Raw genomic sequence first — 6,390 nt, forward strand, 5'->3', positions numbered from 1 at the left:
AAATGGTCAGAGGGCTAGAACACCTCTCCTGTGAAGAAAGGCTAAGGCAGCTGGGGTTGTTCAGGTCAAAGAGAAGGCTCCAGTGAGACCTTGTTGTGGCCTTTCAATATATAAAGGGGGCTTATAAGAAAGACAGAGAAAGACTCCTTACAGAGCCTGTCGTGACAGGATGAGGGGCAACAGAGCTAAACTAAAAGAGGGTAGGCTTAGATTGGACATAATGACAAAAATTTTTATGATGGGGCTGGTGAGACACTGGAACAGGTTGCCCAGAGAGGCTGCGGATGCCCCCTCCCTGTAAGTGTTCAAGGCCAAGTTGGACAGGGCTTTGAGCAACCTGATCTAGTAAAAGATGCCCTTGCCCGTAGGAGGGGAATTGGACTAGGTGATCTTTAAAGGTCCCTTTCACCCCAAACCATTCTGTGATTCCATAAAATGATGTAATGACATCCAGTAAATCCAGTGGTATGATCAGATTTTGTTTAGGGGATACATAGAAGAGATAAAAAAAAGATACAAGAGAGAGGAGGAGGTTTCAGATCAGACTGGCACATTCTACCCAGGACACTCATGCTCCATTTTATTCCATGTTCCATTTTCCTCCACATCTTTAATTCTTTCCTCTAAGGCTTTGCATACTATCAAGGTCAGACCTATTCAAGCACTGAAGTGTCAAATTAATAATTACTCCAAGTGAGACCACATTTTGAGAAACACATGAGGGAAAAACTCTGATGTGACTATCTTTTTAAAATCCAGACAAATCATTATTTTTATTTTTCTTTTCTTCCTTACTCATGTTTTTAAAAACCAAACACCTGAAGTCCTACACCAGGACAATACTTACCAAACTATCTTAACTCTTAAGATCTTGTTCATATAAACTGAAAATGTTTACTTTAATTTACATAATCACTTTCAAACCATAAAATTGCCAAATAGTTTACAATGCAATGAAATAACTGCATAGGATACAAAACCAACAACACTGAGAGGCAAGAGAAGCTAAAGAGGCCAAGATTGCTATGAAAGGTAGTAAGACTTAAATAAAGTCTTAAGGAAAACAAAATTATTAACATTCTAACTTGTGTTCCTGCATTTTTATTTTCAACCATATTAGAAATTATCTTAGTAGAGTCATTTGCCTATTTTTTTTCAAAATAGATTAACTTATACACAGTTATCTGGCTCATCTGACAATAAAAGCCTTGTAATTTAACAACTTTGACACTGGAAAATTTAATACTTATCTAATTAGACAGTGATTTTTTTTTCCACTTTATACACAGCAAGTTCTCTCCAGCAGCCTTTTCGAACTTGAATTTATGGCTTGTAAACTGAGCATGTAATAACCCTTTAATGACTGATGGTCACAAAGATCTGGTCAACAAACATCTCCCAAAGACAAAGTTAGACAGAAAGTAAAACATATTCACAAACCACAGTCAAGATGAAACAGGAACAATTTATAATACCACAATGGACAGTCAGTGCACTAAATATTCAGGCCTATTAACTGATGCATAAAATAGCTCCTTCTGTTCAGGGTAAGTTTCTACTTTTCAACTTGGCCTTGAACAATGGTACAGTGTTCCTGTATAATGCAGTATTTTTTACCATATTAATAATGATGTATCACAGTGATCTAGAACACTAGCTCAGGCTATCAACAAGCAGAATGAGTAGGCACTTTATACTAATTACAATGTAAAGGTGAAACTTTTATACCAGCAACTACACTAGACGTACAAGACAGTGAGGTTTGGGCAGCGTTTATCTGTTTAGTGAAAATGCAATGTTAAGTAAAACGGAGTTCTACAAATTGCAGATAAAGGACAAAAGTTCCAAATCTTCACTGCTGTATACCTCTGTCATCAAAGAAAATTCTCCATTATTGAATCTTAAAACAAATTACATGCGCCAAAATATCATCTAACACCTATAATACGCCTGACTTCACAGATCAATACAACTCCCTTTTTATTAGTCAGCTTAAACTGTACTGTAACACTGTGATAGATGTACGTATTAACATATTATCACCTTGTAAGCAACACCTGGTAAAAAAGTTCTCTTTCTTTCTCTTCCTCAACACACTCCCACCAACCATTTTGTGTCTCAATTTTCATTAATACCTATCATTAAAAAAACAAATTTTAAATACCAACAAATATTATATTTAAGCCAGGACACGATGGATAGAAGTACACATATATAGGAAGAGTAAACAATTCCAGGAATCCTTCTTGGATTTAAAAAAAAACAAGAAAGTCAAAGACTACTTGTTGAATATTGAGTCATTCTATGGGATGCTCAATCGTTGTCATTACACAATACTCAAGACAGCAAAAACATTAACTTAAATGGAATCATTTCAAAGTACCAAAAAGCCAGAACTGTGTTAAGTAATCACTTACAACCAGGTTTTCTCCACTGCACTCCTAACTGTTTAGTTTCAAAAATGCTCTTGCATGAAGATACCAGAAAATTGACACCCCAATTGCCCTTTTCTAACCTATCTTAGAAAGCCGGGACATCACAAACTTGCTGGTACTTTTGAAGAGAGTGAAAAAGGTGTAAAATTTGACATAATCAAGACACACACAAATAAGGCAGTAAAATCTCATCTGAGGACTTCAAACCCTGCCTACACTAAAAGATATCCTGGGCCAATTCTGGCAACAGACCTTGAGGGCAGGGGATGCATTTAACGTTGAGCTATTTTTACCTTCAAATTCCACCTTCTCGATTTGCAGCAACACATAGCCTGTGTCTTTCAATGTTACCAACGGCAGTGTAATGATTACAAAATAAGTTACAGCAATGTTATTCAAAAGGTTGTTGAAATCTTCATTTCAGAATGAGCCATATTGTGGCTAACAATCCCAGATTATGAAACAGAATAATCAGAAATTAAACATCATCTGTTATGATGATCTCTCCCAGTAACTCAAACCATCAAAGGGAAAATTTGCTGCACAGAGACATGCTCAAAAGTTGATTTTAGTCTACTTATTTGCTGACTTATTCCTAGCCTTGAGGTAATAACAAACAAAAAAAAAAGGAAAAGGGTGCCTCATTATTTGAGACATCTACAAAGGTAACATAACTGGATTTCACACACCTGTAAACAAGAACTTCAATAAAGGATATCAATTTAGAATATTCAGATACTTTTATAATGTCTGACTATTGCTAGCCAGAGACCTCTGAATCACATGAAATTCAAATTCTGAACACTGTCTAATAAACCTGCAAGGTTCATCAAATCAACTAGAGTCAATTTTCAATTAGGTGTTGCAGAAGCATGTCTTATGACTGATGTAAAGATTTAGCAAAGGTTTTTAAAAAAGGACCATCATCCAAGACCAACCTAAATACAAGTTATTTACAACTGCAAAAGTGGCTTTGTTGACTTAATGAAGACCAGGAGACCAGGTTTCCATAAAAGTGATAGAAATCTTTGAACTGAAAACCAAGTGCTGCCATTTAACTACACAAATGTTTTTAAAAATCATTAAGAAGAAATTTATTTACTCACAAGGAACCAATTCCCAATTACCATAACTTTAACTAGGCCTACTGACAATTGTATGCATGTCACATGAAAAAGACCCCCATAAGAAGCAGCATACGTTCCACCTTCCAATTAGTTGCTTTTAAGTCTCTCATGTTTCAATTCTTCCTATCCAGATCTAAACAAACCCAAACAACTTCAGATTTGAGAAGCTAAACAAAATACATTAGACTAAAATACAGAAGAAAGCTAACCTATACAAGTAATACAGCTGAAGACCTGGATACAAGAACCACAAAGCAAATTCTCATTTTTCCATACTGAGTCTCTGAAAGCAGTATTACTTACTGTATCAACTGCCTCAGTTTCACCACTTTTAAGTACAATTTTCCCCCTTGTTACACTTGTGCAACACTTTGAAAAGTACTTATTTGTTTTGTGGCTTTCCTTAGGTATTCCTGACTGTTCCAGAACACAAAGAAATCTAGCTAACATAGAAGCAGAGGGAATCAACCATAACACAAAACACTGTTAATGACTGAAATTTTTAGGAATGCTAAGTACTATTAAAACAGTATTCTAATCTTTTGGTCACCAAAGGAAATATGTAATGTGTTAGCCACCATGGGACACGTTCTTTAGACCTCCCTCTGAATTGTGTGGAATAAAATTCAGGATAAATGTATTATAGGCCTTATTCTTGCTGATTGGGTAAAGTAGATTTTAAAAAGAAACACAGTTTCATTAGACAATGATGAATTTAAAGCCTTGTCAACAACTCCTTAAGATAAATCCTGTGTACTTTTTAATTTAAATCACTGTTTACATAAGGGCATACTAACACATTTCATTGTTACCCTAAAGGTCAGCAAATTCATTATAAGTTCCTGAGGGAAGAAAACCAACAAAACTATTGTCCAGTTCAGATGTTTAAGTTTAAACTCGGTCTCTGTTACACAGACAACAGTTTAAAGTCAATAATAATAGATAATTGGCCCAATAAAATACCTTTAAATAACCAGCTGCACTGAAAAAAATACACACTTTAAGTTGTATGATTTTTCCTACACTAAGTTACACTTATTCTGAGTCACACATCCTCTTACTAACCAACTACTTTTTAAAAGATAACACTCAGAATTCCCTTCTGCCAATACTGTATTCTTCAATGCAGTGCTTTGGAACTGAATTTGTGACCCACAAACCTTTCTAAACACCTCAGAATAATAGCAATTAGAAAATATTTCTTCAGAGTGCACCCTATGCTCTCTCAATAGATAGCTCTTTCTATAGCATATTAGTGTAACAATACAGTAACAGAGAGTGCTTTCCACGGAGTATTAAGACTGCAGTCTCATTATGGTTCAGATTTTGCTTTTGCTTAGTCTGCTCTACAGAAATTTTCTTAATATACGCATTAGCCTGAAACCAAAGTTTATGCCTAAAGAATACAAATTTCATGCTCTAAGTACATAAACACACAACACAGTAAAGATCACTGACTGACAATGGCTTCATACAGACAGAATTTCTAATCTAGTATTTATTCTATATTCCCTGTATCAACATTTTGTTTCATATCACATAAATAAGGATTACTTCCAGCTTGAAGACAGCTCAACATTTGAAAGCTTTGAATTAGACACAGCTTTTTAATTAAAAAATCATGCATTTTCCTCCAGCCTGTTCTTGCAGTAAGAATACAGTGTATTGAAATCTGAGTGCAGCAAGACCCGGCAGCATTTTAACAACACAAAACAGAAAAAGATAAGCTCCCACTATGGTTTTCACTCTATGAATGTACAATTTAAAATTTTTTAAATTGAAGCTATCAAGAAAATACTGTATGTGTGATCAAATCAATTGAAAACCAAAATCTGTCTGACGGATCAATAAAACAAGTATAGTTTGTTAAAAATCTCTTAACCAGACTTAAGCTTTATTTCTAAAAGGCAGGCCAGGCAAAGGTATTTTGGGGGAATAGTGTTCTTCTCTAACATAAACATTAATCTGTTCTAGCTGTTCATTTAAAGATTTTTACACCACCATACATTCCACTCTGTCCCTCTAAAATAATGAAAAACGAGTTTACTGAAAATGGAAAATAAACAGAAATATTTATAGGATTAGGCAAGTACATGTGCTGATACTAGTCACAAAATTTACAATGTAGGTTCAGATAACGTTAGCAGCTTCAAAAAATATATAATATTGATGATTCGAAATCTGAAACCCTCGCTGGGCTCTCCTTAGTCTCGGGCCTCGAGGGGCTGCGGGGAAGCGCGGCCCTCACGGCCCACGAGTGGTTTGGTCGCGGCCCATCCCTCGAAGCTGGAGGAGGGAGGGTGAGCGTGGGTGGTGCGTCCCTGAGGGGCAATGGGGAAAGGGAGGAAGGCAAGTTGGGCAAACGGCCTCAAACGCCCCGTGGCATGGCCGCTGGCAGCTCTAGCTCAGGTCTGGGCTGCTCATGGGTGAGGCTTCAGGTGCTGGAGCCAGCTCCCCGTTGCTGTCAAGTACCCGTGATGGGATGGCTGCGGCCCAGCCGAAAGGCATCAATGCCACCCTGCCAGGCAGCACACAGGCTTCGAGGTGTATAGGTCTGAATCTCAAACAGAACTGGATAACGGCCAAAAACTCTACTCAAGTACAAAAATTGTTGCTAGGTATTAACAGGGAATATATGTTGAGAGAGACTGGGCTCTTGTAAAACCTGAATGAGAAATAAGAGCCATTATTTATTACTAGGCAGGAACACGGGGTATTTGCCATCCTCCTCACTTGACCTTTTTGTCAGACACAGTGTTTTCAGAGTAGGCCTTTTCATTAATACCATACTTTCAAGCAGATGGTGCATCTTGGGATATTTGAATACA

Source organism: Athene cunicularia (genome assembly GCF_003259725.1).
Source record: "Athene cunicularia isolate RWA chromosome 2 unlocalized genomic scaffold, athCun1 chr2_part1, whole genome shotgun sequence".
Taxonomy (NCBI): domain Eukaryota; kingdom Metazoa; phylum Chordata; class Aves; order Strigiformes; family Strigidae; genus Athene; species Athene cunicularia.